This window comes from Helianthus annuus, chromosome 13 (genome assembly GCF_002127325.2).
Source record: "Helianthus annuus cultivar XRQ/B chromosome 13, HanXRQr2.0-SUNRISE, whole genome shotgun sequence".
NCBI lineage: Eukaryota > Viridiplantae > Streptophyta > Magnoliopsida > Asterales > Asteraceae > Helianthus > Helianthus annuus.
Genome location: NC_035445.2, coordinates 34,715,239 through 34,732,739, shown reverse-complemented (window position 1 = coordinate 34,732,739; position 17,501 = coordinate 34,715,239). Strand labels below are relative to the sequence as shown.

General features: G+C 38.9%; 1 long non-coding RNA gene across 1 annotated transcript; it reads right to left on the bottom strand.

The window, feature by feature from the left end:
• Positions 1-3,831: 3,831 nt before the first annotated feature.
• Positions 3,832-16,022, bottom strand: LOC110902721. Its single transcript, XR_002571360.2, has 2 exons — positions 15,802-16,022; positions 3,832-4,015 (listed from the first exon to the last, which is right to left on the bottom strand). It is a non-coding gene; the product is annotated as an uncharacterized LOC110902721 (long non-coding RNA).
• Between the last annotated feature and the right edge of the window lie 1,479 nt (positions 16,023-17,501).

Genomic DNA, 17,501 nt, shown 5'->3' with positions numbered 1-17,501 from the left:
AACCCTAATCATTCTCACCAATTTCAATCATACGGCACTTCAAATCATTCTCTCTACAATCATTTCTCTCATCATTCTTGGCTACACAAGTTCTCTTGCATCAATCTTGATCTTCCAATCCATCTAGAATCAATCTAAGGTAAACGTTTAATGATTATTTGTTGTTAATCATTGGTTATTGATTCATGCAAACCCTAGCTCTCCAAACAATGGTTCTGTGTTTATTGATCATTCTGATTGTTGTGAAATAGTTTATGAACAGTTGTGTAATCACTTGCCTGATGTTAAGATGCATGTTATGTTAGATATGTTTGATTGTTGATTAGATTACAGCATTGCCAATGTATGAAAATTAGGGTTTTTGATCGTAAACGTAACTGTTCCATTGAAAACTGTATATTGGTCTTGGAAATCACGCATGTTGATAACTCGGAGCTAAGTGTCAGGGTTTTGTGAAGTCACAAAGTCCGAGCATTAGTGGATTGCTTGGTCCGAGTTTTAAGAGGTGGTGCTTGATCCGCACCTTGTAATGCTTGTATGTCCGAACTTTGTAATGCTTGTATGTCCGAATTTTGTGTAAAGGAAACTAAAGTCCGAATTTTACAAGGACACCTAGAGTCCGAACTTTATATGAGACACAAGGTCCGAATTTTAAATGAGATACATAGTCTGAGTTTTAAGAATTGATGTTGGTCCGATTTTTAAAGGGTGGAGTTTGGTCCGAGTTTTGTGGGGGGGGGGGTGCTTGGTCCGAACTTGTGAAGGGAAAGCATGGTCCGACTTTTGTTGATGCTATTAAGGTCTGAGTTTCATTGATATGCCTTGTCTGAGTTTTGTGGTGATGTCTGGTCCGAATTTCTGATTGATGTAAGGTCCGAGTTTACTTATAATGCTAAGTTCAAACCCTGTATGAGGAACACTTTGCATGCTACTGTATGTTACTGTATATTACTGTATATAACTGTATGTTACTGTATGTTACTGGATGATACTGTATGTATAACAATCTATGTCATGTCATTCTGTACACAATTATCACACGAATCATAGTTGTTTGGACATCAAGGAATTGTAAACACTAATTGAACGTAAACACTTACATCGAGTTTATGTGCAATGTACCCTAGGTCGTGTGTAACGGACCTAATCATTAATTAACACTAGAAGCAATAACAAACCGAGCAAATCAAGGTGAGTTCACACTCTTACCAAGGGATGGGATTCCCGGGGTAGGGAATGGGATTGGATGATTATCTGTATTTACGTTGTTGTTGGGAATTATGAAATACTGACCTCGGTTGGGAACGGTCACTTATAGATACTGTTAGACTAGTGATACATGGGGAAGCCCCCACTACTCTTCGCACACATGCTTGTAATGGTCGCGATACTGATACTGAACTTCGCACACATGCCTGGAATGGCCGCGATACTGATACTAAACTTCGCACACATGCCTGGAGGGCCGCGATACAAATAAAACTAGTCTACAATACATGGGAAACCCCCACTAATCTTCGCAAACATGCCTGGAGGGCCGCGATGTAATTATGACAATACATGGGTTACTAAACAAACAAACGTTTTACGATATAAACACTATTACTAAACAACCCACTGTGAACTCGCTCAACTAGTTGTTGACTCTCTGTTACATGCCTTGCAGGTCGTTAGGTATACATGGAGCTTGCACTGGGAGGCGTGGTCGTTGTGGACAAGGATCGTGAGTGCTTTGATTAAACATTTTGACATTTCATACTTTACTTATGTTGGGCTTTTACTCATATGCTTCCGCTAAACGTTGAATTTATACTTATGTCTTGAACACCTTTCATACGGATTGGTTTGGTTAAATTACATTTACTTTTACTATTTACGTTGTTCTATATGATTGGTGGCTTGATCCTGGTCAGTCACGCTCCCAAGCGGTGATACTCCGCGGGTGGATTTTGGGGGTGTGACACGTATAAGTCTAGATCACAAAGTCTCATAGTATATAGATTCACACACGATAGATTAAAGACTCAAGATTCAACAAGTTTCACGTAGTTTAAAGATTCAAGTTTCCAACAAGTCTCACATAGATTCCAATAGATTCAACACCGCAAACCCACGACCTTCGCATGGCACGTTGTACGAAGTTTGGCAACATGTCAGAAACGCTTATATATAGGAAGTACCAGCGGCGTATCCACCACGCTTCGGGCACATAGCTTCCGCCTCGTACTCGGTGTCATGTTACGTGTCGCAATTGCCAAACATAACAACACACTCATCATCATCATCATACACACATAGATTAACACAATAGATTCACATAGATTAACATTAACAGTCTCATCACAGTCCACAAATCAACGAACTCCTGCATGGCACGTGCTACGAAAGTTCGGCAACATGACAGAAGCACTTATATATAGGAAGTACCAGTAGCGTATCCACCATGCTTCAATCATGATACGTCCGTCTCGTCATCGGTGTCATGCTTCGCTAACCACAACATCAGATTCCATCATTCTCACAAAACTTTCACATAGATTAATCAAATAGATTTCAACAACTTCAACCCGAGTCAACAAAACTACGAACTTCACTTAGCGTGTGGTACGAAGTTTCGGTAACATGCCAGAAACACTTATACATAGGAAGTACCAGCGGCGTATCCACCATGTTTCGGACATGCCACGTCCGCCTCGTCTTCGGCGCTAGGCTACGTTTCGTATTTTGTTACTCAAACAACATATTCATAGTTTACACATAGATTACGCTAGAGTACGCATAGATCACACATAGATTACACAAGTAGTTTCCCATAGTCTAGAGTTCAACAATCTCATCACCGGTCTGCAAAACACTAAGTTTCGCATGGCACGTGGTACGAAAGTTGGTAACATGTCGGAAACACATATATATAGGAAGTACCAGCGGCGTATCCACCATGTTTCAGACACGTCACTCCTGTCTTGTATTTCTATGCCATGTTACGTTTAGTGTTTCACAACCACAATAACACATAGATTCATCACATAGCTTCACATAGTATCATAGTCGATCAAGATTCCCACATAGATTAGCATGATGAATAAAGCTTCGTAAATTTAGTTTGATCTGAAAGATTATAATTATCGTTTTAGATTGCGGACACACGTGCGATTTGTGTTAAATTCTCGAAAATAAACGAAGAATCAAGTTTAAAACTACATACATAAAATCGAAGTAACATAAAAGATAGGCTCATAAAACATAGGATTGTTCCGGGTAGAGGAACGGTAACTAACCAAAGTGATTCGAATCCCTTTCAAATTGAGGCAACGTGTCGTGACTTACTTAGACAAATACGTCATCGATGTTAGGCCTACGATATTCGTCCGTTTGGTTGTGGGTCTTTTTAACGAGGTCTGAGTTTTACCTCTAACTTGACAATATCATACCCCAATAGCGTCGGTACTTATCAACAGATAAGGCCTACTAGAATATAATAAGGAAATTTCCCATCAAGGTTCGGATGTCACTCCTGACTTGAGGGCAAATCTCGTGTAAAATACAAACACTACGCAGCGGTGTTTTTCAAAGTATCCAAGTGTATATTGTGTCAGCCTTAGGAAAGGCATGTAAGTTTAACAGGAGATGTGCTGCTAGGAAGCAGATACGGTAGGATCCGTAAGTCTTAAGCAACAGATAAGAGTCAAGATTCCTAGAACTATAGACTAGGGCAAGTATTCCTACTTATCCTAATTCCCTATAGTTATGGCTCTGATACCAATCTGTCACACCCCAACTGATGGCGAAAACATCGGGGTGCGACACTAAGCGTTCAGATTGCTCATGAGATTCCATAACACTAGATATTTCGTTATAATTTAAATTGATTCAAACATCGTCCAAATATCAAACATCACAACCATAGAATATCAAATACAACCATTTCAAATAACGTTCAAAAGATTCTAGATTATCTAGGCGTGTGTTTCTAGCAGCAACCTAGCTTGTTTCTTGATCATAGCATCCTATCAGCCTGCAACATGTATTAAAGTAAAGTCAGTACAAAAACGTACTGGCGAGTATACAAGTTTGAGTATATAGCATAGTAGATTAAAAGACTCATATCCATCATGTAAATGATAAAAAGAATAGTTTCAGCCATGCTAGTGTTCGCAGTCCAAGTGATAGCCCAAGTGTCCCAATGCTTTAACCACTTTCCCAAGAATCAAGGAAAGCAAATAGAATCCTCCTAACAATACCCCCAAGAATAATGGGGAGGTGCATCTTCCTATAGCGCTACTATTGTTAAGGCGGAACTACACACAAGGATTAAACGTTCACATAGCATAAAGAATCAAGAATCAAGAATCACAAGTATCAAGTTTCACATTCACAGTGGATAGAGTTTAGAATCAAAAGTATCAAGTTTCAAGTTTCATAGAATACATGTTGCATCCCAAAGTTCAAAACAAAAAGGGATCGAGTATACTCACAGTGTATAACAACCCTCCAAAATAATTTCAACACCCATGATATGTATAAATTGTCCCAATATGTCTTAAAACACACTCCATATGCGAAAACCGAGCCCAGAATACCATATATAATTAAAAAGAAAATCAAAATCAAAATTTTAATGGCTGTGGCCGGCCGCGAAGGTTTACCCTTCGGCCTACGCGGGGCGCGACAGCCTTGCTACGAGGCCTCACCAGGAGCCGCCACGTGGCACAATCGTGTCAAGCCTAGTGTGCTGACCCGGATCAGCTAGGGCCTACCCACCCTAGGTCGCGGGGCGCGTAAGCCCCTGCTTCATCTTTCGCGGGGCGCGAGGGACCTGAAATCAGGCCCTATAAATTGAGAGCATCGGCCTTCAGTCGAATTCGCTCATTTTCTTTCTTTCTCTCGAATTTCTATATAGTCAAAGTACTTTCCAGGTATAATACCCCCTAATTAGCGAAGTTCTGCCCCGTTGTAAGTATCTTAACCCCGGTTACGTATTAGATACGCTGCCCGATTAATCCAGGGTTTCGTAACGGCTGTCGAGGTTCTGCCCGACGTAATCGTTGGAATGCCGTGTCGGGGAGGGTATTACTAATGTAAATATTGGGTTATTATACTAACGCATGTGCATTTGTGTATTTAATAGATAATCACCAGGAAATGCTTAAGGAAACCCTAAGACAACAATGTGAGTAATCTCCTTTTTGCAAATTGTTTTTACAAAACCTCATTTAATTAATATTATATTAAAAATTGATTGAGTATTTGTATTCTACAATTATCATCGATATGTTGGGGTTTTGTATACAAAGTTTGTTACTACATTGTGAGTAGTAACATGACCACAAGTCGGGTTGACAGTACCGAAGGTGGTAATTAAAGTAGATGGAAACAAAATTAATTGCGCGACCGCCCTCAATACTGTACAATGGTTTTATTTAACTTGATTAAACTGAGATTCACTCAACAGTATTTGCCACTGACAAAATGTTTTTAAACGCGTTTCAGGTAACAAAATGTGAAAGCCAAATAGAAGCCAGCTGGACAGCACTGAAGGCTTGGAAAAGTGGCTATAAAGTTACCTAAAATAAAGAGATGTTTTTATTGAATAAAATAGGGTTTATCCCTATGAAAATGTGTGTACTTAAAACTTGGGATTATTCCCATGTATTTAATATTATGAAAGTGCGGTATTTTACTCTGATAAAATATTTCCTAACTACGGTCCTGATGTAATTTCCGCTGCTAAAATGATAAACATTGATACCACTACAACTGGCCGCGGCCGCCCGTTCCCGAGTAATTAGGGGACGGGGGTTGCGATAGAAGGTGGTATCAGAGCTAAGCCACTGATTCAGCCACAGAAGTGTTCTGCTGACACCAAGATATTATTCAATATGTTAGGAAATAAATTATGGAAATACGTGCATATTTGTATTTTATTGTTGTGTGTTATTTGACTATTTGTTAGTTTACAGTATGAGCGACCAAGGACCTTCTGACGCCTACCGTTAGTTGTCCAGCTCACCTAGGAGCGAAGGCACCTCTTCACAGCCTGCCCTCTCAGGGTATTCAGCTGACAATGAAGATGGGATATTCGTGTTTAAGGCTCAGTCTGAAGAGCCATTCCCTCCTAAAAGAGAGGATGGTTCAGTAGGGGAGCACATGAACGTAGGAAGAGAATGAAAAAGTTACAACAACAGCGTGTTGTAGCAGCCGCCAAGAGAGAAACAAATGCTTACACCCAGGATATGCTTAATAGGAGTTTAGCCAATTTCCATATCCTAGCAACCACAGCTGCAGACCCTAACCAGGAGCAACTCATAGCACCCTAGCCCTTACCACTGTTTCCCACCCAGCCAATGGAAATTGAAAACAATCCAGAAAACCAAATCCCAATGCCTAATTTCAACCCAGATGACATACCTAAAATACCAGCACCCAATCCCTTAGACCCAAACTACGACCCGCGGTTAGACGACAAAAGGGATTACCAGCAACGCTACCCAATACCAGAAGATGAACCTATGCCAAATCTAGCAGCTTACCCAGATTTGGACCCTCTAGATCCCTACTATGATAATGATGAATACATTAGGGAAATTTTAGAGAATCCATATCCTTACCAAGAACCCATGCCCCAGTTCCCAAACCCAGTACCAGCCCCTGCACCCCCAATGAGTGCAGAGAATGTGCAAGAACTCCGAACTTTTGTTGAGGAGATTTTGGAAGGTAGTAACAGGATGAGGCAGATCGGAGAACGACTCGTCTGGAAGTATGACGAGCGTAATATGGAGTTCTGGATGAACCCATATCATTGATGGTGGTAGTACTAATAAAATAATAATATATAATATGTGTGTATGTTTGAAAAAAAATCTAGACAATAGCTACGGATACCTACTAGTATTGTAATTTTATTTTTGTTGTATTGTAAAATATATGGATGCATACTATATAAGAAAGAGTAAGTCGCAATGTTCGACGATTTTGATCAATATGTGTGTTGTGTGATTGTTTCCATTAAATATTATCTTGTGATATTAATAATTAATAAATGGTTTAAAAATTCAGATGGACAACGAAGTGAACCAGGAAAACCAGAATGACAATAACCCGAACAATGATCACAATGGAAATCCAGTGGATAACAGTGCCATTCAACACATAGTGGCACAAGGGATAATAGATTCGATGCCATATATTATCAAAACAGTTAGGGAAGCAGATAATAAAAGTAACAATGACAGTAAGCGACCAACTGAACCAGAACACAGCGTAAATAATGGACCCATACTTCAAGTGCCCATTCCCAAAAAGAAGAAGAACCATGTCTTATGGTTGTTCTTATAAAGAATTCTGGTCTTGTAAACCAATAGAATTCTCGGACAATGAAGGGGTCGTTGCAGCTCTACGCTAGATAGAAAAGACTGAGGTTGTCTTAAAAATAAGCAAGTGTGCCGAAGAAGATAAGATAATGTTTGCTTCCAATCTGTTTAAGAACTCAGCCTTAGAATGGTTGAACACTATCCTCTAGTCTAGGGGAAGTGACAGGGTTTACAATATGGAATGGAAGGAATTTAAAAACATGGTAGAAAGGAAATTCTGCCATCCCAATGAAAAGGAACAGATAGCAAATAAGTTCTTAAACCTTAGAATGACTGGAGTGGATAGTAAGGGTTACACTACGTTATTCTTTGAATATGCTAGAATAGTGCCAACCCTTGCATCACCAGAACCAGTACTAATCTCACGTTATATCTGGGGATTAATCAGTGAGATTAGGCATGTAGTCAAGGCAGCTAGACCTCAAACTATAGAAGAAGCTGTAGAACTAGCAAACACCTTGACAGATGAGTTAGTACGTACACGGGAGGAAGACCAGAGGAGAAACCTAGCTCAAAGGCTTACCCAAGAATTTCGTTATGGAAATTCCAACCGTGGGAAAAATGTAGGTTCTACTTCTGCACCCTACTGCAAGGCTTGCAAGAAGAAGCATTCAGGAAAATGCTCCACCTATTGTAATTTCTGCAAGATACCAGGACACAAAGAAGAAGATTGTAGGAAGAAACCTAATAATGGAATGTGCTTCAACTGTGAAGAAAAAGGTCATATAAAGCCAAACTGTCCGAAACTAGTTCCAGCCATGGGCAATAAGACTACTAAAAATGCTAGGCCATTTATTCTGACTGCAGAAGAAGCAAAGATGATTCCGGACGTGATAGCCGGTACGTTTTTAGTTAATGATATTTTTGCTAAAGTATTATTTGACTCTGGTGCGAACCGAAGTTTTATTAATACTTCATTTTGCAAACTTCTCAATCAACCATTAACTAAACTCCCACAACAATGTCTAGTAGAAATAACAAATGGAGAAACCATTAAGATTCCTGAAATCTTGCAGGGAGCAAGAATAGAATTTTTAAATCAAAAGTTTATTGCAAACCTTTATCCAATGAATCTAGCAGGATTTGATGTTGTATTAGGAATAGATTGGTTAATAGCCAATAAAGCCAGTATTTTTATGTGATCAGAAGTCGATCCAAGTAAATTCACCAAGGGGTGAAAAGATCACAATTAAAGGAGATAAGCCATCTAGATCCACAAAATTCATCTCTGTGATGAAAACAGCAAGTTATATAAGAAAACGATGATTAGCGTATTTGATTTCCATAATCACTAACACTAAAGGAAATGAACTGAAAGATATTCCTGTAGTATCCCAATTTTTAGATGTGTTTCCAGAAGAACTACCAGGACTACCGCCAGACAGGGAAGTCGAATTCAGAATCCACCTGCTACCAGGAACAACACCGATTGCCAAAGCACCTAACCGTTTGGCACCCGCAGAAATGCAGGAACTGAAGAAACAGTTAGACAAATTGTTGGAAAAAGGATTCATTCAGCCAAGCTCATTGCCATGGGGAGCACCGATTTTATTTGTTAAAAAGAAAGACGGATCAATGCATATGTGCATTGACTACCGCGAATTGAACAAGGTTACGATTAAAAATCGGTATCCATTACGAAGAATTGATGATTTGCTCGACCAATTTCAAGGAGCTCGATTTTTTCTCTAAAATCGATTTACGATCAGGATATCATCAATTAAAGGTACAGGAAGAGGACATTCCTAAGACTGCTTTTAGAACAAGGTATGGCCATTATGAATTTACTGTCATGCCATTTGGTTTAACCAATGCCCTAGCCGCATTTATGGACATGATGAACCGAATATGTAAGCCATATTTGGATAAATTCATAATTGTTTTCATAGATGACATTCTCATTTATTCTAAAAGCAAAGAGGAACATGCAAGGCATTTGCACGCACTTCTAAGCTTATTGAGAAAGGAAAAGCTTTATGCTAAATTTTTGAAATGTGAATTCTGGTTAGAATAGGTACAGTTTCTGGGACACTTAGTCAATTATGAAGGAATTCATGTGGATCCCACCAAGATCGAGGCGATTACTAAATGGAAAACCCCTGAGTCACCAACCAAGGTTAGAAGTTTCTTAGGATTGGCCGGATATTATAGAAGATTTTTCAAGATTTTCGAGAATAGTCATTCCCTTAACTAAGCTAACATGTAAATCTGTTAAGCTTGAATGGGGACCAAAACAAGAAGAAGCCTTTAGAATTCTTAAGCAAAGACTAACCAACGCACCCATACTAGCGTTACCAGAAGGAACTGAAGAGTTTGTAGTCTATTGTGACGCTTCTAAATTAGGTTATGGATGTGTGTTGATGCAACGTCAGAAGGTTATAGCCTATGCGTCTAGACAACTTAAGAATCATGAAGAAAATTATTCAACCCATGATTTGGAATTAGGAGCTATAATTTTTGCCCTTAAAATTTGGAGACATTACCTTTATGGTAGTAAGTTTACCATTTTCACCGACCATAAGAGTTTAAGGTATGTTTTTGGGCAAAAGGAATTGAATATGAGACAAAGACGTTGGATGGAAATTCTTACTGATTATGACTGTAATATCCGGTATCATGTAAGAAAGGCAAATGTGGTAGCTGATGCTTTAAGTCGAAAGTGTCATGAAAAGCCAAAAAGAGTACGTTCTCTTAAATTAAATCTACTTACATGAAGAAGATTTGGCTCAGCGTGTTCTATTCGATACGGGTAGGAGAAGAACCCGACCCGGTATTATTAAAATAATAGAAAGTGTCATGAAAAGCCAAAAAGAGTACGTTCTCTTAAATTAAACCTACAAGTAGATTTAAATGAACAAATTAGAGAAGCACAAGAATCAGTAATCAAAGATGATACTGAGAAATTGAAAGGAATGATTAAGGAATTAGAGCAAGGAACATATGGAATTTGGAGATTCCATAAAAAGAGAATGTGGATACCCAAATTAGGAAAACTACGCCACCGTATATTAGAAGAAGCCCATAAGTCTAAGTATACAATGCATCCTGGAAGTGATAAGATGTATCAGGACTTAAGGAAAAATTTCTGGTGGATAGGAATGAAAAAGGATATAGCAACTTATGTTTCTAAGTGTTTAACCTGTTCCCAAGTTAAAGCTGAACATCAGAAACCCTCAGGTCTATTGCAGCAATTAGAGATGCCAGTGTGGAAATGGGAATTGATAACAATGGATTTTGTTACCAAATTACCCAAAACAAGGAAAGGTAATGATACAATCTAGGTAATTGTAGACAGGCTAACCAAGTTAGCTCATTTCCTACCAATGAAGGAAACTTTCAGTGTGGAACAATTAGCTAAGTTGTATGTAAATGAAATAGTTTCATTACATGGAATTCCTTTATCAATTGTCTCTGATAGGGATAGCCATTTACCTCTCATTTTTGGACAAGTTTCCAAAAAGCCATGGGAACCAAGTTGAATCTAAGCACCGCCTATCATCCTCAAACGGAAGGACAAAGAGAAAGGACAATTCAGACAATGGAGGATATGCTTAGAGCTTGTGTAATTGATTTTGGAGGTAATTGGGACGATCACTTACTGTTAATAGAATTTTCTTACAATAACAGCTATCATACAAGTATTGGTGCTGCACCATTCGAAGCACTCTATGGACGAAAGTGCCGAACCCCAGTCTGTAGGGTAGAAATTGGAGAAAAACAACTATCCGGACCTGAGATAGTGCAAGAAACAACTGACAAAATCATTCAAGTCAAGGAACGACTGAAAGCAGCACGTGACCGACAAAAGAGTTATGCTGATAACCGGTGAAAACCATTAGAATTTCAGGTAGCAGACAAAGTGTTATTGAAAGTTTCTCCTTCGAAAGGAGTGGTAAGATTCATCAAAAGGGGAAAGCTAAGCCCCAGGTATGTTGGACCTTTTGAGATTATTAGAAGAATAGGACCTGTAGCCTATCAGCTACAACTGCCAGAAGAAATGGCAGGAATACATGATGTATTTCATGTATCTAATCTCAAGAAATCCTTAGCTAATGAATCACTGGTAGTACCTCTTAAAGATATAGAGGTAAATGAGCAATTAAAATTTGTAGAAAAGCCTCTACAGATTGAAGACAGGAAAATTAATAACCTCAGGCACAAGAAATTAGTTCTGATCAAAGTGAAATGGGACTCCAAGAGAGGACCGGAGTATACATGGGAGCTTGAATCAGGGATGCAAAGGAAATACTCGCACTTATTCCAGTAGACCTCGAGGACGAGTTCTAAAACAAGGTGGGGAGGATATAACAACCCTCCAAAATAATTTCAACACCCCTAATATGTTTAAAATGTCCCAATATGTCTTAAAACACACCCATATGCGAAAACCGAGCCCAGAATACCATATATAATTAAAAATAAAATAAAAATCAAAATTTTAATGGCAGTGGCGGGCCTCGAAGGATTACCCTTCGGCCTACACGGGGCGCGACAGCCCTGCTACGAGGCCTCACCCGGAGCCGCCACGTGGCACAATCGTGTCAAGCCTAATGTGCTGACCCGGATCAGCTAGGGGCTACCCACCCTAGGTCGCGGGCCGCGTAAGCCCCCGCTTCATCTTACGCGGGGCGTGAGGGACCTGAAATTAGGCCCTATAAATTGAGGGCATCGGCCTTCAGTCGAATTCGCTCATTTTCTTTCTTTCTATCGAATTTCTATATAGTCAAAGTACTTTCGGGTATAATACCCCCCTAATTAACGAAGTTCTGCCCCGTTGTAAGTATCATAACCCCGGTTACGTATTAGATACACTGCTCGATTGATCCAGGGTTCCGTAACGGCTGTCGAGGTTCTGCCCGACGTAGTCGTTGGAATGCCGTCTCGGGGAGGGTATTACTAATGCAAATATTGGGTTATTATACTAACACGTGTGCATTTGTGTATTTAATAGATAATCACCAGGAAATCCTTAAGGAAAACCCTAAGACAGCAATGTGAGTAATCTCCTTTTTGCAAATTGTTTTTACAAAACCTCATTTAATTAATATTATATTAAAAAGTGATTGAGTATTTGTATTCTACAATTATCATCAGTATGTTGGGGTTTTGTATACAAAATTTGTTACTACATTGTGAGTAGTAACATGACCACAAGTCGGGTTGACAGTACCGTGGGTGGTAATTAAAGTAGATGGAAACAAATATAATTGCGCGACCGCCCTCAATACTGTACAATGGTTTTACTTAACTTGATTAAACTGAGATTCACTCACCAGTATTTCCCACTGACAAAATGTTTTTAAACGTGTTTCAGGTAACAAAATGTGAAAGCCAAATAGAAGCCAGCTGGACAGCATTGAAGGCTTGGAAAAATGGCTATAAAGTTACCTAAAATAAAGAGATGTTTTTATTGAATAAAATAGGGTTTATCCCTATGAAAATGTGGGGTCCTTAAAACTTGGGATTTTTCCCACGTATTTAATATTATGAAAGTGTGGTATTTTACTGTGATAAACTATTTCCTAACTACGATCCTGATGTAATTTTCGCTGCCAAAATGATAAACATCGATACCACTGAAACTGGCCGCGGCCGCCCGTTCCCGGGTAATTAGGGGATGGGGGTTGCGACATAGTGATTGCTTAACAGTACAACTGTTATTGGATCAAAGGGAGCTCTTTAGTTTCCCAAGTTTAACTTTTATGCCAAGTGTCATTCCAAGTCATTCGATCGGATGGTCATCCGATCGGATGGCCGTTCAGTCGAATGACCCTTCGTGTGCAAGTTTCAAAGTTCAAAGTTTCTGATTCAAAAATAGTCCAAGTGTCTGAAGGTTATAAGGCACATGTCACTTCGATCGGATGGCTGTTCGATCAGACGGCAGTCCGATCGGATTGCCATTCGATTGATGTGACCTCGTTTCTTTTGCAACCTTGTAAAATTTCTAAGTTTCTAGTTTAACGATGACGGCATGCTACGTATTGAGACAATGGTAAACATATCAAGGCTCAGCCTGTCTGATCGGATGGGAATCACCCCGTCCGATCAGGTGTCTGTTCTTGACGGTGTTCATGTCGGAATCCGTACTCCGGCCATCTTCTCCGGCAATGATCCATTTCTAAGCCGACTCCAGACTAATCACCAAGTCTACAGTCCATTTAGATACGGATTCCACCGTATTAAGCAAAAGTTTAAGAAAATGGGAGGGAAAACATAGGTTTTAGCTGAAAAAGTCTAGATTTAGTAAAGATTCGGTGAAAATACATAAAATTCCTTAGATCTGAGCTAGATCTTGACTGGAATGACATCTCACAACTGTTTGTACAAACTGTCATGATGACATCATCCTCAAGAGCTCAAATCTTAGAGATTTCACAGTGAAGAGTGTGATTTCAAAGGAGAATCATGTAGAGAATAGTGTATAGATCAAGGTTGTACAAGAATCAAGTGTAAAACATATCGAAATCGCCGGGAAGTGGAAGAAAAGTGCTTGAAGGTGAGAGGGCGTGTGTCTGGTCGAAGGAGGCTGTCACATCAGTGAAGAGTGATGTGACAGGTCCTATTTATAGTGCAAGTGGGGAGTTAAGGCGGTGTGGCAATGGATCGGATGGCTGTTCGATCGAATGGCCCTCCGATCGGATGCCATTCGGTCAATCCCATCATTTCCACTTTCCCGTCTTTGGTTCGTTTTGCGAGTTAGTCTAATCGTTGCGTTGCGTATTATTGTGTAATAGAATCACATAACTAGATTGTATCATTAACACAAAGTTTTCAAGTTTCCAAGTTTCCGCCAGTGACAAGTCTCCAGTCTCTTGTTCAACCAAGTCTCAAGTTGCACGAGTCTCAAGAGTCAGTCACCAAGTATCAAGCATCAAAAGTCAAGAATCTAGTTTCCAAATATCAAGTACGATAGTATTAAGTATCAAGAATCAAGAATCAAGAATCTAGTATTAAGAATCAAATTCTAAGAATCTAGTTTCATAGATTTAAGTATCAAGAATCAATAAGATTCAAGTATCATAGCTTAAAGATTCACAAGTATCAAAAGTATCAAGAGTCACATAGTATAAGGACTAAAATTGGCAATAGCTAAAAGTTCAGGGACGCAGGCGTTACAATCACGTCCTAGTGAGGTTGGTATTTATCGAACGGGGGTGCATGATGCACAAGATGGTGGTGACGTTCTCCCTATAATTTGAGGGATGGGGAGGGGGCGATGTAGTGTTCCCTTCCATCCTTCAGCGCTATCCAAGCATCCTCCACCCTCTGCCGCATATGTAACACATAGCCTAATAACTTAAAGGATACAATTCACAACTATATTTGAGAGGAGTGACACGGGGAAAGAAGAGGCAAAACCAATAATTTCATAACCATACCAGTAATTAAGTTGACTGCTTTAGTCCACTGGTCAAACTAGGTTCAGGTACCAGATGATGTCCTAACTAATTTAGAAATTCTTTTTGTATATATGTATTTAGTTTAAAACAACATATGGAACTGGTGTATCTTCTAATGTGAATTTCCAATTCTAATGAAAATATGAAACCTTATATATAAAAAATAGTGTAACCATTTGTTATTGGGTTGACAATTAAAAATGAGGCGGTGGGTTATAAATTAGTTGCAACTTGCAATCAGGTTTTAGGTAAGTTACATGTTGTAAAAGGAATAAACATGTCGTGACAAGTTGACAAATTAAACTTATTAAGTAGGCTAAAGGGTGTGTGGGTCATGGTCAGAGTCGGCTTAAACACTTTGGAGGCCTAAAGTGAACTATAGAATTGGGGGCCTTTTGCCAAAGAAAAGGTCTCTGCTTTCTTCGATCCTAAATCGTGCCTCATAAACGCTAAAAACTTAATTTTCCTCTATATTAGTTATATATTGTATCTTACAACAGTTATAAATTAATAAAAGATTATAGACTGATTATTCTTAAACATTATTATATTTATAGTTGTGTGAACTCTAAAACTCCTCTGTTCCTCTAATTTTTTTATAGAAGTCACCTACTTATAGTTACATAAAGAAAGAACACATATTACTTGCTGGAATAAGAAAGATACATATAAACGAAAACAAAAGAAAAGCAGAACAACTTACTTGCTGGAAACTCATCCCAAAATAGGATAACTAGTAACAAACTCTTAAAACCTTTGAGTTAGATACCGAGAATAATAAAATAAATAGATTGTTGCTTTTTATGTGTTAATCTGGAATTTTTCATTAAACCTACAGTAATAATGGCAATGAATAATAAAGGGCAAATTAACCTTAAATTATATCAACCACCAAACCATTTGTTCGACTTCATGACCGAAGTCTGGAAAAAAAAACTCACAAGTTGTTGTGTCGTCTTCGTCTTAGCACCCATTACTACCTAGAAGTCGCCATATAAGAAACTAGAAATTGAATAAGAAAATAGTGGTACCTTATTATGCTTTCTTGCCTTGTGTAGAAGCCATATGGTGATTTCTTCCTCTTTCTCTGCAGAAACTGTTATTTAAACTCAGAAACCTAAAATATTTTGGTGGCCCCTTAAACATGGTGGCCCTAAGCAATTGCCTCATTTAGATTACCCAAGAGCCGGCATTGGTCATGGTTGGAACATGATTCACCACGTACGAACATGAATGGAAGGCTACACCACCCCTTTGCATGATTCACCATGGTTTGCATGGATTAAACCATGGCAACCATGGTCCTCCTTTCCATTTTTCAAGGAATCATTTCTTTTTTATTTAGACAAAGATAAATTAAAATAAATAAGGGGATAATGGTTTGGGTCATGACCACACCCTTAGGTAGTGTTTGTTATGCAGGAATGAGAGATGGAATGGAATAAGTGATTACGAGGGAATGAAGAAAAGAGTGTTTGGGTAATGACCACCACCACCACCCATCGCCCCCGCCGACACCCACCACCGCCATCTATAACCACCCACAATCACTACCACCAACCACCACCACCACTCACCGCTAATTTTATTACTCCGTTTTTCTGGCCTACCGAACAATACACAATAATAATTCATTCCATTCACATGGTAACCAAACAAGACATGGAATGGTAATGATCCATTGCATTCCCTCGTCCATTTCATTCCTTCGTCTATTCCATTACCCCATACCAAATAGACCCTTAGGGTATTGGTTTTGGTGGATTAGAGGTGGGTGAGATGACACTGACGTGCAGAGTCACGGTGGTCATGAGAGTCATTACCACACCCTATAACCTTATATATTTCATATTTTTGGCGTGTGGACATGTTTTATTATAGGAAACTCAGAAACAACCTACCTATTAAACGAGTTAGACATATTAATTCAAACACGTCATATTTGTTAAAAATATTATACCTAAGAGCATTAAGAATCGTTTTTTTATCCCTATCCTTATAATTTAGGTAAAAATCTTCTCCTCCTAAATTTATTTGATCTTCTAAAAACATTCGACGTTGCATTCTCTTTCTCTATGGTATGATGGTTAATTATGTTACTTGTGTTATGTTTTTATACTTATGTCTGTTTTGTTGAGTTTGTTTGGTTGGCTTTAACCCTTCAAGCCTTTTGGCTAATCGTAGGTGGGTTGAAGCCTTCAAGGTTTCGAGCTGTCACGTGGGTAGCTTGAAGCCTTAATAGCTCTTTGTGACTTGATTTGGTTTGTATGTTTTGCCAATGATTTTTTCTTTTTGCTTGTATTTTTCCTTAGATAATTTTCATTTTCTTGTAACTTTGTCTTTTTTGAGTTTGTGTTGCCTTTATGTTTTCTACACCTTAAAGGGTTTAGTGCTGCAGACACTTAGCCTTGGTGTTTTTTAACAAGAAGACATAGCACCTATCCTTTTTATTATTTCTTTGTGATTTATTCGACTTCGTAAGCCTGTTTGTTCGTTATATTTCTAAGGCTTAAGGAACGATTGGCGTAGGTTGTTCAGACCTGTCTATGAGACAATTTTGTTTTGGCTTAATAAGTCTCATGGAGTTGTATTGATTTAGGAACTCACCCCTTATATAGGTTCATTCAACCCTTGAACCTATTGAGCGATGTGGCCTGGGAGCTCATCCCCTTACATGGCCCTTGCCATGGAGTTTTTTGCTAGGTTCTCAACCTGACCTTAGGATAGAAAG